The sequence below is a fragment of the Ciconia boyciana genome, chromosome 2, assembly GCF_034638445.1.
Source record: "Ciconia boyciana chromosome 2, ASM3463844v1, whole genome shotgun sequence".
NCBI lineage: Eukaryota > Metazoa > Chordata > Aves > Ciconiiformes > Ciconiidae > Ciconia > Ciconia boyciana.
The window spans coordinates 167,215,182-167,233,735 of record NC_132935.1 but is presented as its reverse complement, the minus strand read 5'-3'; the positions used below and the strand labels follow the sequence as shown (position 1 = coordinate 167,233,735).

Genomic DNA, 18,554 nt, shown 5'->3' with positions numbered 1-18,554 from the left:
CTGGCATTCACCATTATTTATCTCTGTTCAGCTCTTGGGGAAGGTCTGACCTGAGAGTTAACCAACTCCATCTATTCTGCAAAGTATCTGATAAACTGGGAAAAGCAGTGGCTTCTTTCAGATTTGTTCTGGTTGGTTTGGGCTTTGTTTGTTTTTTTGTTTTTTTTTTTTTTTTCCTTCTGCTTTGGTTTATTTTTCTATTCTGTCCTGACCAGGCCTGGCTTTGTTTTGCTTTTGGAGCTGACATCATCCCAGCCTACTGAGACCTGTCTGTTGTGTGGTGACTTTCGATTATGTTTACAGGCACTCCAGGGAGGGAGTTAAGTAGGAGTCACATCCAGGTTTTTGGGACTTTTGTTCCAAGACATAATTGAACAAAATGTAAACTGGCTAAAAAAGATGACTGCGTTTCTTTTCTTATTATGGTCTAGTTTTCTTTCTTAAAAGCATTTGTCTTCTCTGAACATACACTCAGTTTTCCAACACTGGCTCCCAGTTTTCGATTCCGAAGATCTGGACTGGCCCACAGTCATAGTGGGTAATCCCACAGATAGTGTGATTCTTACTTGTTGTTAAGAGATGTTTTCAATCCTTAATCCTCTACTAAACACACTGCCATGGGAAATTCCCATTCTGACACCAAAATTCTTTCTAGTCACCTAAAGCAACGTCAGCCACTGAAGAAGACAAGTGAACAGAGATAAGCTGTAAAGCTGGCACAGGGCTGGGAGCTGCAGCATAGGGGCCAGCGAGAGTGTCTTTGTTTATGATGCGTTTGGAAAGGGAGCTGAGAGCTCCTGACTCACAGAGAACCAATGTGCCACTGATTTGCCAATGAGCCATGGTGGGCGTCATTCAGGGGTAGCATCTTCCACTCCCTGCTCTGTTGCTGTTGGTATGTTTAGGGAAAGACAAATGCAGTCTTTACCCTTGAAAGAGTGATGAGCCTTTCCATAGAGCATATAACAAACAAATCCCAAAACACTGGATTTTAACTCAGTGGGAATCTGGATCCGAGTCTAAAAATAAAGTAGCGACTCGTGTTTCTTGGCCATTCCCATGTGCTAGAGGAAAGCTAGAGCTGTATCCCAATATAAGAACTGAATTGTGTCTTTTCTTTTCTCTTTCTTTATTTTCTGAGCATAGTTGTTGTGACTACTCTGTATTGACTTTTCTTATATACAGCCTCTCCACTGGCTTGTCCCCAGGTGCTACATATTATTTATAACACAGAGTAATCTATTACATCTTCAGTTAGTTACACTTCCAATGTTTTTTTCAGTGTTGTCTCTCCCCCCCCAACCCTCCCCCGCCCTGGTCAAGTGTTCTGCAAGATTATAGCCAACTAGTCTTCTTTCACAGTAGACGCTACTGTAGAAAACACTCCCAGATTGGCCATGCATCTAGTCCTTACACTATTCAGCAGGAAAGACACAGGCAGCAGGAGACATTAAGCTCCCTCACATAGCTAGAAAGCACTGTACCCTACTTGTGGTCCAATGACCACTGCGGTGTGGAGCAGGGCTGTGGGATATGTGCAGTGGACTACATGGACCCCCTGTGAAGGCAATGCACACAACTCTCCCCCTGCCATGTGACTGAATGTGTGATGAGCAGAGTCAACCTTATCCATGGCCTATCTCTTGGGTGCATATCCATTCATGGGAAGTGATCAAACAGCCCGAAATGTTGGGAAAGAACATCTTTGGGAGCAAGTTGGATATTGTCAGAGTTGTTCAGATACCTACTTCTCTAACACAAACCTTGTGTTGCAAAACCACCCTATATTTAACTTTAAACATATAAGCTCAAGTAGTAGAGCAGTACAGCTGGAGGGACAGTCCATAGTGTGTACACGGAGGCTCAATTCAGTGTCCTACCTGTAGGTTCATGGTGTTGTTTGAGATGTTCCAGGTGTTTCATACATCCATGGCCTCACAGATGGGATGCAGAGCCCACAGCAGACTAGTGCTTTCTGGCAATTGGCAGCCAGGCAGGGTACTCTAGGATGTCTCAAGTGGCTCTAGGTGCTGAGGTGTGGGGAAGTGAATTGAGCCCTGTGGCTTGAACTCAGGTGACTGTAGGTGAAATCCTAGAATATGCCATCAGTATTTGATTGGCTGACATAGTCTTCCTCGGCTCCCATCAGATTAAGATGCCTACAAGTAGGTGTCTACATGAAAACAGGGTATTTCAGTTTCCAGACCTAAAGGAGGTCCAGCTAGATGGAGCATGCAGAGTGATTCACCTCATCCAAAGAAGGGAGACAGATGCAGTGAGCCCAACTGCCAACACTGAGAAGGACAAATCTCCCATGAACACTATGTCATATTTGCCATCTGTATGGAAATGTTCTGAATGCCTTGGGTCTCTCAAATCGCATCTTATGCATCAATGCATAAGCATCGATGCTTATGGTTCAGGAACTGAATCCTGCCTGAAATCTAGACATTAGCTAAGAGAAATCCCTGTGCTCAAATGTTGCTGATGGGAGACTGACTACAGATAATAGAGAGATAACAGAAGTAGGAGAAACTGTCTAGTGGTTCAGGAACTGGACTGTTTTTCTGGAAAGCTGAGTCTTTACCCTAGCTTCATGTCTGACATGGCTATATTGCCTCTCCATATCACTGCTTCCCATGTTTTGTCCATCATTCACACATTGAGTGTAAGATTGTGGGGTTGGGACTGACGAAGGATATTTTGTCATGTTGTGCGGTTGCTCTCTGATGTCATTTGGCATCTTCATAGAGCAAAGACACTTAGCTGTAGACCTTACTGCCAATAAGCTGAGTACAGATGCATGAGGATGACTGAAGCTGATTCCTGGTGGCGTTGTTTGTTTCTCCTTTCTTCCTCTAATGCTTAAAAATAACTTTATTTTTAGGACAAGATAGGCACCGACAACCCCAGATGCTGGCCTTGGATTTCGATGTAATGGAATGTCTTCTAATTTTTCATCCCAGATTCCCATTACAGAGCTACAAAATGTGCTGTCCCTAAAGTTATTTGGATAAATGTTTTTTTGTTTGTTTTGTCTTGTTTCTTCATGGGAAAAGGGTGGCCTCTGTGGAGATTCAATACACTCAGGAAACTGAAGAAACTGGAATCTGAACTATGAATACCTGGGCATTGTAATTTTTTTTCTGATACAGAATATAAACTGCAATACAAAATTATTAAGGGAGAGGGGAGAAAAGGGGAGTAATTTTTTTCATAACTAAATCAATCAGAAAATGTGTTTGTCATTTAGCCATATACTTCCTTCTCCTCCCCTCTTCCTTCCAAAACAACTGGACCTTTCTCTTTGTGTTTATTGCATTTGTAAAAAAAATAGCTATAAGAGACTAAGGGAGAAAAGAAACTGAACCAGTTGTATAAATCTCATGTATGTAACTCACTCAAATAGTAAAAGTAGAATGCCCAGCAATCATCATGGCATTTGTTGAACATTGTTCACATGTTTCTCAGCTTTGGAAGATACCACCTTTAACATATAAGATGTAAAATAAAAAAACAAAGCAAACCAGAAGTGTATACAATGTTTGCTAAAATGCATCCCTCCTCCACAAGAATTACTTCCCGTTCCAATAGTCTGACCTATGAAACAAGTAAAATGTCTTTCCCAGTGCAAACTGGAAATTGTTCTCATATACATATCTTGGTCCTGTAGCATTTCACAGTAAAACTTGGGATTCTTTGTCACCTGGTTTCATCATTGTTTCTGTGTCTGTGTGAGGGAAGGGGAAATGGGAAATAAATGCTGTTGGGAAAAATCTCAGTAGAGGCAAAGGAAAGCTGAGAAGCATGAAAAAGCACACGGATTAAGTTGGCTCATTTTCTGGGGAATAATAATTTAAAAAGTAAAAAAAAATGCTATATCTTTTGGGGGCGGAAAAAGGAGAAGCTAGAGGCTGGTACAGTTTGTTAGGAAATAGCAAAAAATCTAAATATGTGACACACCATTTAAGTAAGAAGTATTGTTAAAACAGACAACTTGGAAACTTAGTGGAGGGAAGATAATCAGTGGAACATTGCAATGCCAGGATACGAACAGCATAGCAATGACTGAATAGGTCATCCCCGCAGAGAAGAATTGCTATGAACGAGAGAACACAAACAATCAAATTACATGAATATACGAGCTGTAACAAAATGTACCATTGAATAGCCATAATAGAAAGTCAGCAGTTAGAGAGCTAAAAGTAGTATCAAGCTGATGGCAATAACAATAAAATGCATTCAAAAGGCTAGTGCAGAGGGAGGAGTAGAAAGATGCTCATCATGACAGGAATCTCTTATATCCAGCCTGGGTTAACTGTACACAGAGGTATAAGTAAGAGGCAAAGAAAAATTGTCACCATAAATCACTGGTTTTGAAGAAACTACCTCTGAAGCATCAGTCCTGAACAGAGCCACACATTGAACAGGCCATTGATATGGCCATGAAATTGGCAGTTAGGTCTGCTCTGGTGTGCCAGAGATGGGCACCAGAGATAGTCACCACCAGTGGTCCATCTCCTTCTCAGGGCTCCCTTTGTGGCCATCCACTTCCATTCTCAGGGTTGGTGCCTGTGATTTCCTAGGCCCTAGTTTGTCTTGGGGCAAACATAATTTCATAGGCCTTCACTGTCTTGTAAATACATATTTGGACCCTAATGGTAGCTTAATATTGTTTTGAATCAAAGTTGTACAGTAGTTGGAAAATGCAGTTCTTTCTCCCTTTCCTGCCGGTGGAATGAATCACTTGGGAATGTCTCCTGTCTTCTGCGATACTCTTACAAGGGTATCTCGAGTTTAAAGACCCCTTGAGCTGTAGGACTCATACAGCTGAAGAGCACTGTGAGGGCTCACTACGGAAACACTCCTCTAGCAGGCACCATCTGACTACCTTCTCTCTGTCCTCCATCCCCTGTTGTTCTGTCACCAAAACTCATCTCTAAATTGGGCTATTGCCATCACACAATGAGTCCTACACGGCCTAGTCTAAGGCCAAACCTGTCAAAATTTCCATCAAAATCAAAGCATGGTTGTTTGTTCTGACTTCTTTTCGGAGAGATTTCGTTACCACATCAGTAAGGTGGAAGAGAAATCAGTAGGTGGAAGAGAAATCCTAATCTCTCTGGTGGGCCATCAGCTGCTTTCTTCCTCAGCTGCTAAACACAAAGCCACCACCCTGCTGTTACTCAGACTCCCAGTAAGGGGTCACCTTGAAGGTATTATATCTAAATCTTGCAAGATATTTCACCATACATTCCCAAAACAACATCTGTCCTCATCCACAGATGCAGATGAGCCTTTCATCTGGGCATAAGGGTGGCATTCACCCATCTAAGTGCAGATATCTGTAGAGTTGGTGTCTCCTTCTGTCCTAGGCTTCCATGCTTATCTTATTGGCACAGATGGTATCTGTACCATGAGGATTCCGCATTATTGCTGGTTTTGTTACTCTTTTTGTTGTTGCTGTTACTAAAATCACAGTTGAAACACCCTCATCATGTTAATCCAGCAGCTGGGACTTACATGAGGCTCATAGTTATTTCAGGAAAACTTAAAGGGCTGGTAGTGCTGCAAGTGGGCAAGCAAGTCCTTTGATGGAGCAACATGAGAGGCAAAAACTAACAGGCCAAGCACAGTCACCTGCGTTGACATGCACCAGCCAAGAGTGCAAGGCAAGAGGACTGCAAAGTGCAGCACACGGGGCAAACTGGGCTCACCAGTGGCCCAGGGAAGCAGAACAGAATAAAATAACAGCTGGTGTTTCACCCCAAGTGCCTTGGGAGGGCTCTTTGAGGAAGGATCCATAGGTCAGTCCAAGGTGCATAAGCAAAGCTGTGTGTGGGAGAAGGCTGGAATTGTGCCTATTGCCTTCTGTGTCTCAGGACATGTTATCGCTGAATTTTGTTTTCATAAGCACAAGATTCACTCACCAGCAAACCGGAATAAATAAGTAATATCTTCCCCCTCCCTTCCCCTCCTCTTTTCCCTTACCCCTAACCCCAAATTAAAAAAAAATAACCTCCTATCTAGAGAATGTTTCCTTAAAAAAATGTGGGCAGGAGACATGCCAAGTTTCTAGAAGATCTTTTTATAGCAGTAGCATCTGGCTCTTTGGGAGACTCCGTAGGGAGTTTTGTTGGTGGCTTTACATCTGCTGTGGTTAAGCTGCTAATGGACTGGCTGTCTGGGCTGCTGCCTGCTCCACTGATTTCTTAGTACCATGCTTTGGTTATTTGAGGAGTTTGAGCCTATTGACTTCTTGCCAGAATTACATAGTACATTCCAGCAGTAACTTGCATTGCGACACCCAGTCATACAGAAGGGGTTTCAGATGGAGCAAGGATATTGGCTGGCATTTCATTACCCTCTCCTTAAACCTACCCAAGCCCGGATTAGAGCAGGGGGTGAAGTGTGGATTTTTTTGATCCGGAAGCCAAAAGGAAAGTGAATACTGCAATATTTTTTCAGTGATGTCCACAAGCAAATAAACAAGTAAATACATCAATAGTTTAATCTGGAGGTCAATTAAAAATACTTTGCACCCTAGTGATACGTTCCAGCTCATTTTTTCACTTATTCATCACTCTGAAAGCTATTTTTTAACCTCAGCTAATTAATTACTGCTTTGGAGTGAAAAATCAAAATGCATTCATCTGCATCATTTTGAAATGAAACATTTTTACATTTTCAACATTTTCCTCTATGACCAGAATTATTTTTTTCAGCCAAACCTGTTGTCAAAATTACACCTGATTTTAAGCATGAATTTCCTCCATAATGCCATTCCCTAGACAATCTGCAGTTTTTCCCATAACTGGTTTCAGGATTAATTTTTCTCAGCTGACCCATTTGGTTTTTCATAGCTTTTGCTCCTATCATGAGATTAATCGGCCCTTAGAAACACTGGTTTTTCCTTCCACTGAAAATAAAATGACCCTAAACAACTGCTTCAGGAATAGGCTTTTTGAACTCAATTCAGTGGCATAAACAGTGATAAGTCTTGTCATTTGCAGTGCTCTAGGCTATTGCCCCATTTTGCTCAGAAATAATGCATAACTACTGCAAGTCCTGTTTTGAGTTTTTATGGATGAGATTAATTCATCCTATTCAACTCATAAGCTTGACCAGTTTGCTCACAGACAATCACTTCATAGACCTTGCCTGCATACTACTTCACCCTCTCCTTGCTCCACAAAGATAAAGCCCCCCCTCAAGGTACGATAGATTTCTTTATCTGATTGTAGTAGCAGTGTTTTTGGAGGAGTAATGATGTGAAAATATCTGTGAATTCATGTTTAGTCATCGAATTAATATCTCATGTTTACTCATCGAATTAATATCTGATTAAGATACCAATCTTAAATACATATATGAATGTTTATGCAGAGATGTAACCACACTGCACAATGTAGACAATATGACCTATGAATTCACCAAACACCTTGTGATACAGGGTAGTTATTTCTTCCCAGTTTTATTTAACATAGAAAATTCTTTGGATTCCCTGAAGTTTCTTATGTAGCCTACGTCCATCTATCCTTCTTCTCCCATTTATCTGGTGAAGTTGTTGAAATATGTCAAAAGCCCAGCAGAACAGCAAAATGAATGTTTTCATTTATAAATCCAAAAGTGTCTGTGTTTCTGAACTAGCTGTTCTGTGAATTCCTTCACTTTCCTGTAATAAAAGTGCCACGGGAGAGTTATGATGCATGCCAAAGATAAAAGACAGGAGAAATGAAGAAAGAAAAGTATATATGTGTGTAGGTAGACCTATACTGAATTGAAGCAACTGTGTGCCATTTGGGACAGCACTAGCATTTGAAGCTGTGCTTCTGTTCCCACCACGAAGAATCAATGGGTGCATAGGAATAAGCACACAAACACATAGATAACACAGACTCACACCGAATCTCTCAAGATGTGGTTTGACATTTCTGGAATGAAGTTTCCACAGGCAGGGGAGATGAGGAGGGGGTGTTGCCCTCTATGTCAGTGACCAGCTGGAGTGCATGGAGCTCTGCCTGGGGATGGACGAGGAGACAACCAAGAGTTTATGGGTCAGGATTAAAGGGAGGGCTGGGACAGGTGACATTATAGTGGAGGTCTGCTACAGGCCACCTGACCAGGAAGACCAAGCGGATGAGGCGCTCTGTAGACAGATAGGAGCAGCCTCATGTTCGCAAGCCCTGGTCCTCATGGGGGACTTCAACCACCCCAATATCTGTTGGAGGGACAACACAGCAGGGCATAAGCAATCGGGGGCGTTCCTGGAATGCATTGATGATAACTTCCTTCTCCAAGTGATAGAGGAGCCAACAAGGAGAGGTGCTATGCTGGACCTTGTTCTCCCCAACAAGGAGGGGCTGGTGGGGAACGTGAAGCTCAGGGGCAGCCTTGGCCACAGTGACCATGAAATGGTGGAGTTCAAGGTTCTTAGGGCATTGAGGAGGGCACACAGCAAGCTTGCTACCCTGGACTTCAGGAGAGCAGGCTTTGGCCTCTTCAGGGATCTGCTTGGTAGAGTACCATGGGATAAAGCCCTGGAGGGAAGAGGGGCCCAAGAAAGCTGGTTAACACTGGTTAACATTCAGAGATCACCTCCTCCAAGCTCAGGAGTGATGCATCCCAACAAAGAGGAAGACAGGTAAAAACACCAGGAGGCCTGCATGGATGAACAAGGAGCTCCTGGAGAAACTCAGACACAAAAAGGAAGCCTACAGAGGGTGGAAGCAAGGACAGGTAGCCTGGGAGGAATAGAGAAATTGTCTGAGCAGCCAGGGATCAGGTTAGGAAAGCTAAAGCCCTGACAGCAGTAAATCTGGCCAGGGACCTCAAAGGGTCCTGAAGATTCAAGAAAAGATTCTATAGGTATGTCAGTGATAAAAGGAAGACTAGTGAAAACGTAGGCCCTCTGCAGAAGGAAACGGGAGGCCTGGTTATCTAGGATGTGGAGAAGGCTGAGGTACTCTATGACTTTTTTGCCTCAGTCTTCACCACCACATGCTCAAGCCACACCACCCAAGTCGCAGAAGGCAAAGGCAGGGACTCGGAAAATGAAGAACTGCCCACTGTAGGAGAAGATCAGGGTTGAGACCATCTAAGGAACCTGAAGGTGCACGAGTCCATCAGACCTGACGAGATGCATCTGCGGGTCCTGAGGGAACTGGCGGATGAAGTTGCTAAGCCACTATCCATCATATTTGAGAAGTTGTGGCAGTCCGGTGAAGTTCCCACTGACTGGAAAAGGGGAAACATAACCCCCATTTTTTAAAAGGGAAAAAAGGAAGACCTAGGGAACTACAGGCCAGTCAGTCTCACCTCTGTGCCTGGCAAGATCATGGAGCAGATCCTCCTGGAAACTATGCTAAGGTACATGGAAAATAATGCTAAGGCACATGGAGGTGATTGGTGACAGCCAACATGGCTTCACTAAGGGCAAATTGTGCCTGACAAATTTGGTGGCCTTCTATGATGGGGTTACAGTGTTGGTGGATAAGGGAAGAGCAACTGTTGTCATCTACCTGGACTTGTGCAAAGCATCTGACATGTCTTGCGTGACATCCTTGTCTCTAAATTGGAGAGACGTGGATTTGACGGATGGACCACTCGGTGGATAAGGAATTGGCTGGATGGTTGTACTCAAAGAGTGGCTGTCAACAGCTCGATGTCCCAGTAGAGACCAGTGATGAGTGGTGTTTGTCAGGGGTTGGTATTGGGACCGACATTGTTTAACATCTTTGTTGGTGACATGGACAGTGGGATTGAGTGCACTCTCAACAAGTTTGCCGACAACACCAGGCTGTGTGGTGTGGTTGACTCGCTGGAGGGAAGGGATGCTATCCAGAGGGACCTTGACAAGCTTGAGAGGTGGCCCTGTGCAAACCTCATCAAGTTCAACAAGGCCAAGTGCAAGGTCCTGCACGTGGGTTGGGGCAAACCCAAGCACAAATACAGACTGGGCAGAGAATGGGTTGAGAGCAGCCCTGAGGAGAAGGACTTGGGGGTGTTGGTTGATGACAAGCTCAACATAACTCAGCAATATGCACTTGCAGCCCAGAAAGCCAACCGTATCCTGGGCTGCATCAAAAGCAGCGTGGCCAGCAGGTCGAGGGAGGGGATTCTGCCCCTCTACTCTGCTCTGGTGAGATCCCACCTGCAGTACCGTGTTCAGCTCTGGAGCCCCCATCATAAGAAGGACATGGACCTGTTGGAGCGAGTCCAGAGGAGGACCACAAAGATGATCAGAGGGCTGGAGGAACTCCCCTATGAAGACAGGCTGATATGGTTGGGATTGTTCAGCCTGGAGAAGAGAAGGCTCTGGGGCGACCTTCTAGCAGCCTTCCAGTATGTGAAGGGGGCCTACAAGAAAGCTGGAGAGGGACTTTTTACAAGGGCATGTAGTGATGGGACAAGGGGTAACGGCTTTAAACTGAAAGAGGGTAGATTTAGATTAAAGGAAGAAATTCTTCACTATGAGGGTGCTGAGGCACTGGAACAGGTTGCCCAGAGAAGCTGTGGATGCCCCATCCCTGGAAGTGTTCAAGGCCAGGCTGGATGGGGCTTTCAGCAACCTGGTCTAGTGGAAGGTGACCCTGCCCAAGGCAGGGGGGGGTTGGAACTAGATGATCTTTAAGGTCATTTCCAACCCAAACCGTTCTATGATTCTATGATTGATGATACCAGGCTTTTCAGAGCCTGGTAACAGATTTAAAAAAAAAACAAAACAACCCCAAAACCCATGGTCATGCAATACAAAATATTTGTCCAGTGTAAACTCACTGTGTGTCTTCAAACCAGCTCAAAACTTCTGAAGAACTTCACTTGGTTTAGATAGACTTACAGGGCATCACCTTTGTCCACCACTCTAACTTTGTGCTGGCTTGCCAGAAATAAAACATCAGTAGTATCTTTGTTTAGCCTCTGTAAAGCAGGTATAAGAGTAGAAACTCAGCACACACTCTGTATCATGCACACCAGACAGAGTGACAGTATCATGGTTGCACACTCAGGGTTGGTCTGGATGAAAATCGCTGCATTTAAGTTTGCCTGTGAGCCCCTTCCGGGTGCACTCACAGACAAACTTACATGCACAAATACATAAAAACAGAGACACTACTTGAAAATCCTTTGGCAACTGCCATTCCAGAAGGCATCTTTTGCATATGTGACATACCTTGTCACATTTGTCCTGCATTTCAAACCTTCTAGCCGCATGAGGATGCACTTGTCCACAGAACGGACCAAACTGTGCCTTAATGGTGGCAGATCAGACATCGCTGGAGCACCAGGCAGGAGCAAAAAAGATTCCCATTGTAGAAAAAGTGAAAAAGATGTGCTTTAGGGCCAGAAGAAGGCATAAGCCTGTCATGCAGTGCTTTTCTGAGCGAAGGAAACAAAACGGCCTTGGGGATTCCTGTCCTGGTCTAGGCAGACATATCCACAATCCATCCCTGCTCCTACCAGAGTGTGAAAAATCACAGCTGTGGTACAGAAGAGGTTTCACGTCATCTGAGCTGAGCAACCTGAAAGCTTAGAGAGTGATGCTTCTGCTGATCATTTTAGTTTTGAGGAGCATACTGTCTGATGATGCTCAGTCATGTCTTCCTCCTGCCAGACTGCCTGTATTTTAGCATATCACCCACCAAAGAGACCTTTAAAAAAAGACTCCTCCCCACCTTTACCGCAGTCAATGCAACTGCAGGAAAAAACCTTCCAGCAGGTGCTGAACCCATGACTAATTTCTCCCCACTGCCATTTGTAAACGCTGAGAGTTGGTAAATAATGGGAGCAGAACTATTTGGAACATGCCAGGATGTTTCAAGAAATCATAAACAGTCACAGAGCAAGTCCATGCAAATCCTATCTTTGAGAATCAAGTATTTCTTGAAGGAAAATGTTTTTGAAGTGCTTATGGTGTACAGAAAACAATACAGTTATCTTTTCGATTGCCTCAGTCCATCTCGTGTCTCTGTGCTGTTAGTGGGATTTATTTATTCTCATAGGGTACCCAAGCCTGAAATGTCACTGCTGATTTTAATAGTTGTGAGGTCAGTTCAATCTCTTCTCCCAAAGAAGTACGTATCGTTATGTTCCTAAAGCACAAATAGATTTGCATGCTAAATCCCCATAAAGACAGTTACAGCACCAGTGTGCAAATGAGACAGAAATGATCTCATGTAACTCAGACACCTATAGTATAGACATGTAGATTGGAGCACCCACCATAATCAGCAAGGAAAAATATTCAGTCCTGTGTCAGGATTCAGCTCTTCTAGTTTAGATATCAGCAGCAGAACAAAATACCTCATGCTTAGAACTCCACTGAAGATACTATCTGTATCTCAGCTACCAATGAGGAAAGCTTGGGTGGACAACTCTTCTCTAGATGCCCACATTTTATCGGGTTTTCACTCTGGCTACCTCAATCTGAAAGGACAGCTCCTTGAAAACATGGTATGTGTTCACCATATTTTATTTTTGTTTTATTCTTGCCCAGAACATTGTTCTTTTGCTGAGCTGAATGCCTGAAGCTTCCCTTCGTGTCTGAAGCTGCTTGGGATCAGTGTTCGCTCTGACTTACGTGTCTCCTGCCCTGTAATGTGATGACGGGAAACAGACTGGAGAGAGAACTTCAAGTACTACATTTAGAAGCCAAAATCCAGCTTTAGTCTGTACAGTTAATTTATTGTCTCCATAGCAGAGCAATCCAAAGCAAACTTCTGCCCAGATTCAGACCTTGAGTAAATTTTATGAAGATCTCTCCAAGGTCCCAGATATATAACATCTATATTCCCACAAAAAAAAAACCCCAAAACAAAAAAAAAAAAAAAAAAAACAAAAAAAACCCAAAACCTTCCCAGAGGTTCCTAAGATGTTCTGCTGATGTTTTGGCCTTGTGGATAGAGTACATGCTTGTTTGATATGGTGGGGTCAGATCTGGTGCGGCATTTGCTGCAGAGTGGAGAGCGGACTTTGAGGGGGGGGTCTGCACATGTACCCAATTTTAAGAGGCAAATTTCACAACAGTAACGTAATTCTTTGCATAGCAGTGGATCTTGGGATAAACTGAGTAGTGTTGGGACAACGCAATGGGATTGAATTCTACCCATCGCTTGTGGGTATTTCTGAAGCATCAGCAGTAATAATACCATATTAATAAAGTATCTCCAGGCAAACATGTCTGCGTGTCCCTGTCTTTCTGAAGCAATCATAGTGCTGGACTACGGAGGTCCCAAAAATTTCCTTCAGGTTCTGCCATTTGAGACACACATGCCGACACAGACACCAAAGGCAGCAGATTGCAGTGGAAGGACATGAGGCAGCAGAAACACTGTGGCAGTGGACTGTAGAGGTACAGTCTGTAGAGAGGCAGTGGACTGTATCCCTGCCTCTGTCAAATCCTCTTAGAAGATTAATTTCTTTTCTCTGGTTCAGCAATGCTAAATTCCCCCAGGAGGTCCCACGAGGGACCCTCTTTTACTGTCCAAAAAAATGGAGTCTCATACCTTTTGAAAAAAAAAGAAAGTGGAAAAAGAAGGCTGATGCATACATGTGGGAGACAGCTAGCAAATGCAAAGTATTTCATTAATACATTCCGGTATCACAGGCATGATGAGCAAAGCCCAGAATGAACAGAAGCACTATTAGTAACTATTGCTCATCATTAATTGCTATTAATTTATAAATGCCTAATAATCATTGTTCTTGCCAAGGATTACAGGCATTGAGTGGGATCATGCTGTGCTTGATGCTAGACCAAAACAGATCAAAAAGACAATTGCTTCACAGTGCCATTTACAGTTCAATTTCTTTCAAAACCATTGTTTTCATCAAAATGCATATTTACTATGTTTACCCAGTGGTTCATGATACCATCAAACAAAAAAGTGAGCAACTGACAAAAAAATACCATTTTAAGCAACAGTAAAGTGTGCAGGAACTGGACGAAAAATTAGAGAGGAAAATTCTTCAAAGTAAAGCCCAAATTTCCATGACTTTGTGGGGTCAAACTGTAAATGAAAAGTGGCAGAGTAATTTCACATTCCTGTTTTGGAGAATGGGGATGAATTCTAGCCCAGGAAAAGTTATCAACACCCCCATAAGCTGGAGTTTTGCTTTCTGACACTTTTCTTTGCACCTCTCCTGCATTCACATTACAGCTGACTCACATTGTCACATCCTGCTCAGCAGCAAGTGTGGGCACGTTGGCTGCGTGAGCATTTCATCACCCCAAGTAATGTTGCCACAAAAAGCTGGAAACTGCATTGTCTCCAACTACATGCTCAAAGTCCCTGGTTAGAGGCATTCCCAGAGGACAACTGCCCTGCTCCAAAGCTCTCTGATGCCATCCCTTAAGGGATGCTGTCCCTTAGGGACCAGAGCCTGTTGTTTCCGAATACCCTGGAGACAGCGGTGGGATCGGTTTCCACACTTGCTGCAGGTGATATAATGGAGAATTTTACCCTCCAGAATGAGCGTGACCACTGGGCTAAAGGAAACTGATTCAAACCATGAGTCAATGCAGTGAACTGTGTTTATGCTTCATGTTTCTCCTTTTATATATGCTGTTCGGTAGCATGAAAAGGTGTGAGTATTGTCTGGTGCAGCTCTGCCAGCAGAAGCTGTGAGAGTAATTACACAGACAAGACTGCTTATTTTTTATTGGTATAGTCTGCGCACAGTGGTGAAGCTGCCTGATCAAAGCTCCCCTACTATAAGCCTGCTTTAACTGAGAGATGCAGTGTTTCAGGCATGAATGAAATCTAGATTAAGTATCAAGCTAGTGAATTTAGGAAATAGCAAGATCTTTGGCCATGTTCACAGAGGGAATGATGCATCTGGCATCATGTCTAGATGCTTTTATCTCCCTTTACAAACGCAAATAACAGGAGCTTATTCGCAGCAGTGTCAATGAAGACAGCAGTGAGTGCACGGGTAGAGCAGCGATGTGTATGTAATGATACCTCTGCAGCACTGCGGTCTTAAGTGCATGTGATATCAGATAGGACCAGTATTAATAAATGCTGATATCAGTGTGATTGATACCCATATTATGAACTCATGGCCTAGCCTGGCCCTGTTTCATCAACGGAGGGGGCTTTTTCTGGGAGGATAATAATTGGCCTCACAGCTGCAGAGTTTAGAAGGGTGCTGTGGCTGCTCAGGGAGTCAGAGGATACCTGAGACCACATTGAAGTTCTCCTCATCCTAAAGAAACAGACTGTTTCTGTTAAAAGACACTCTTCATCCATAGCTAATGATACAGTGCTTATGATAAATGGGTTTGAGAGCCTAGGAGCATCTGCTATAGGGCACTGACACATACATATAGGAGCCAATTTCCCATTGCTGCTATTTAGAACAGGGGTGATGGATTGAAGTGATTCTTTCCAAGGTCAAAGCTGGAATCTGTTTCAGAGCCAGGGTAAATACTTAAGAAATACTGACTACTGTCCAGACCCTGGTTTTATGTACACAAGCACTGCAAAAAATGCAGTCATATAAACATTAATAAATAATTCAGAAATAACAAAGAGATGCCAAATTCTGCTCCAATGCCCAGTTTGCCATAAAAGCAAAGATTTTAAATGTAAAACCCCAGAAGATGACTGAAAATATGTGCTACAGGGGACTGATTTATATTTCTAGCAGAAGTCAAAAAATACTGTCTTAAGAAGTTTCAAGGTTAGACTTGGTTCATAGCATACAGATTTGTGGGTGGCAAAGCGTGTGCCCTAGGCTGTGTTGGCAATTTCATGTTGCTCCTGGACAGAGCTTAAAATACAGCAACGATCTAGAAAACTAAATAAAGTTCTCTCAGGATGAAAATACAGCCACAATTTATGGGAACACACCAGAATAATTTGAGCCACGTGGTTTTGTATAGAGCAGCTTTGACTAAGATCACCTCAGAGATCTAATGAGCTGCTCTTGCTCATGAGACCTGTAGGGAACAGATGCAGGATAAAGAAGATAATCAAAACCAGAAGATGCTTTGCTCCCAGGAATAATGTCACAAGGAAATGGAGGTGACATTGCTGCCATCCCCCTGTGGGGAGGGAGGGATTGTATCAGGTACCTTGTCACCCCATGGCAGACCTTTCCCACATTAATTTATTGAGGACTTCGCTAGCTGGCTGTGTTTATTGCTTGCCATCCTGTGATGGCTGAAAAGGAAATGGGATTCCTTGATGGACCGTTCTGGGGGATCAGTTTCTAATCACAGCTCAGACACTAGCATCAAACATTTCTCTTCAATGAACATATCCTTCTCTTTTCTAGAGAACCCCTTTTTAGTCGTTTTCTATAAGATGACATGATGTAGAAACATCTACTACGGATAACAGTACCCATATATCTTGTATTTATCTGAGTTGGATGCTCTCATGTATATGCCTACATATAGCTTTGCAACCAATTTTGCATGTGTCTGTATCAAAGTGTGCCTGTGTCTGTGTCTGGTTCCCATCCATGGGTGAAAATATATTTGGGAAGGGAGAGAATGTGACAAATATGTCTGTCTGTGTACTTCTATGTAGGTACCTGAGTCTAGATACTCATAGTATAGTGGTCTGTGTCTCCCTTTGTGTTTATACAGGCAGGAGTGACAGGCTGTTAATGTGTGGCATAATCATGTTTACAGGGTAAAGGTTGGTGAGAGACAGGAGAGCTAGTGCAGGTATATGATGCTCAAGATATATCCTGAGCAAGACAAGATGTCTGAAACGCGGTGTGGCAGACCAGGTCATAGGAAACATTCAGCCCAGCCACGGTGTTTAGCAAAGCATGACCCCCATCTCAGATCTCCCTTCCCGTTTCACAGACAGTTGGTCTGGTCCTGCACTGGCTGAGCTATAATGAAGGATGAAATGTAAAAGGGAAGTTTCAGGCTTTCCTCTTGCCGAAGAGGAGGTGTGCGGTGGAAAGAGGGGAACTGGGTCTCCATGATGTCTGCATGTTTAGGGTTGGAAAATTCTTTAAAACAAAACTGTAGAAATAACTCACCTGTAACCTGTAAGAGCACATCTGTTCCAGAAACTGCTCTGGGGAAACAGTGCTCTGGAGCCTTCACGGGGAGGTGGGTGGCTGGGCAGGAAACCTGAGACTATCTTTTTCTCCATCTCTTCACTTTTGCTGAATACAGCAAGAACCAATTTCCCGGGTGAACCTCAAGTCCAATATAGACACTCTATAAACTAACAAAACCTCAGAAAGACAGGAAGTGTCTAGAGACACGGTAGCATAGCCAAAAACAACAGCTCCTGAAGACACCCAAAAATGCTCCACCACCCCCTCCCCAGTGCCACCATTAAAGATATGTTGGCTCCATTTTGGCTGGGATTTTTGCAAGAGGGAAAGATGCTCAGCCTGTTCCCAGCCTCCCTGGACGTTGCATAAACAAAAGAAAGACCCTTCTCCCTCTCTCCCTTCCTCTCTCCCTCCCTCCCTCCCTCCCCTCCCTCCCTCCCATCCCCTCCCCTCCCTCCCTCCCCTCCCCTCCCCTCCCAAGGGGGTGGCCTCGCTCACAAACCCCTCCAGAAGAAAAAGAAACAAACAAACAAAAAAGATAAAAATAAAAAATAAGAGAAAAGAAAAAAAGAAGAGACAAGAGACAAGAGACAAGACGAGAAGAGACGAGAAGAGACAAGAAGAGACGAGAAAATAAAAGGAAAGGAAAGGAAAGGAAAGGAAAGGAAAGGAAAGGAAAGGAAAGGAAAGGAAAGGGAAAAGAAGAAAAAAAAGAGGATGTGGGGATATAACCAGACAGAGAAGCACAGAGTTTCCCCAAGGATGGGCAAATATTTCAGACTTGGAGGGACTTCTTGCAATCCCAGTCTTACCTCTGGCCTTCTTTTTACCCAGGAAATATTCCCCAGCCTCAAAAGCCTCTGAAAGCCCCCACTGCGCAGGGCTCCAGTGGCATACACACACACACACACAAATTTATGTTTTAGCTCCTACAGACAAGACTTTACTCCTGGCTTGCCAAATAATTGTACAGGCTTGCCAGTCACATCCACAGTACCCAAAACACACATGGCAGGCTCATCTTTCACCTTTCCCACAGCCAGCCTTTTATACCCTTGGGGTGCTCTCTCCAATCTCCATCGTTTCCAAGCCGTAGGTGCAGCTGGCTGGGCTGGTGGAGCTCAAGGACTTCAAAGAAGCCACTTAAGTGCTGGTGGGCACCATCTCCCCAGAGGCCTTCATGAAGTTTGAGCTCCAGTATGGGACTTGACACTGGGGCATCCTTTCCTCCAGGCAGTCTCATGCATCAAGGGAGAAGGTACCTGAGGGTTCTGTGGAGCACAGACAACGTCTTGCCTTGGGTATGACGCTGAGTCTGCCTGTGCCATAGTTTGTCACTGAAGGATGGAAAATAGGAGTTCTTACCTCAATTAAATGAAAGGCAGTCCGAGGCAAGGCTGTTTCTTGTGCTTAAGTCTGTTCCAAATACAGGGACAAAAGTGGAAATTCCTGCTACTGAACTGACAGTGGTTTCTTTTTTCCCACTCTTTCTTTTTCTTTCTTTTATCCCCCTGCTCCCTCCCTCC

At 43.8% G+C, this 18,554-nt stretch overlaps 1 protein-coding gene across 1 annotated transcript in view; it reads left to right on the top strand.

Moving 5' to 3' along the window:
* Window positions 1-2,920, top strand: part of MYL3 (myosin light chain 3) — a 37,274-nt gene extending 34,354 nt beyond the window's left edge. Inside the window, exon 7 of the mRNA XM_072851568.1 lies at window positions 2,888-2,920. The gene's annotated coding sequence lies outside the window, so the exon portion shown is untranslated. The remainder of the gene's footprint in view (window positions 1-2,887) is intronic.
* Window positions 2,921-18,554: the final 15,634 nt, after the last annotated feature.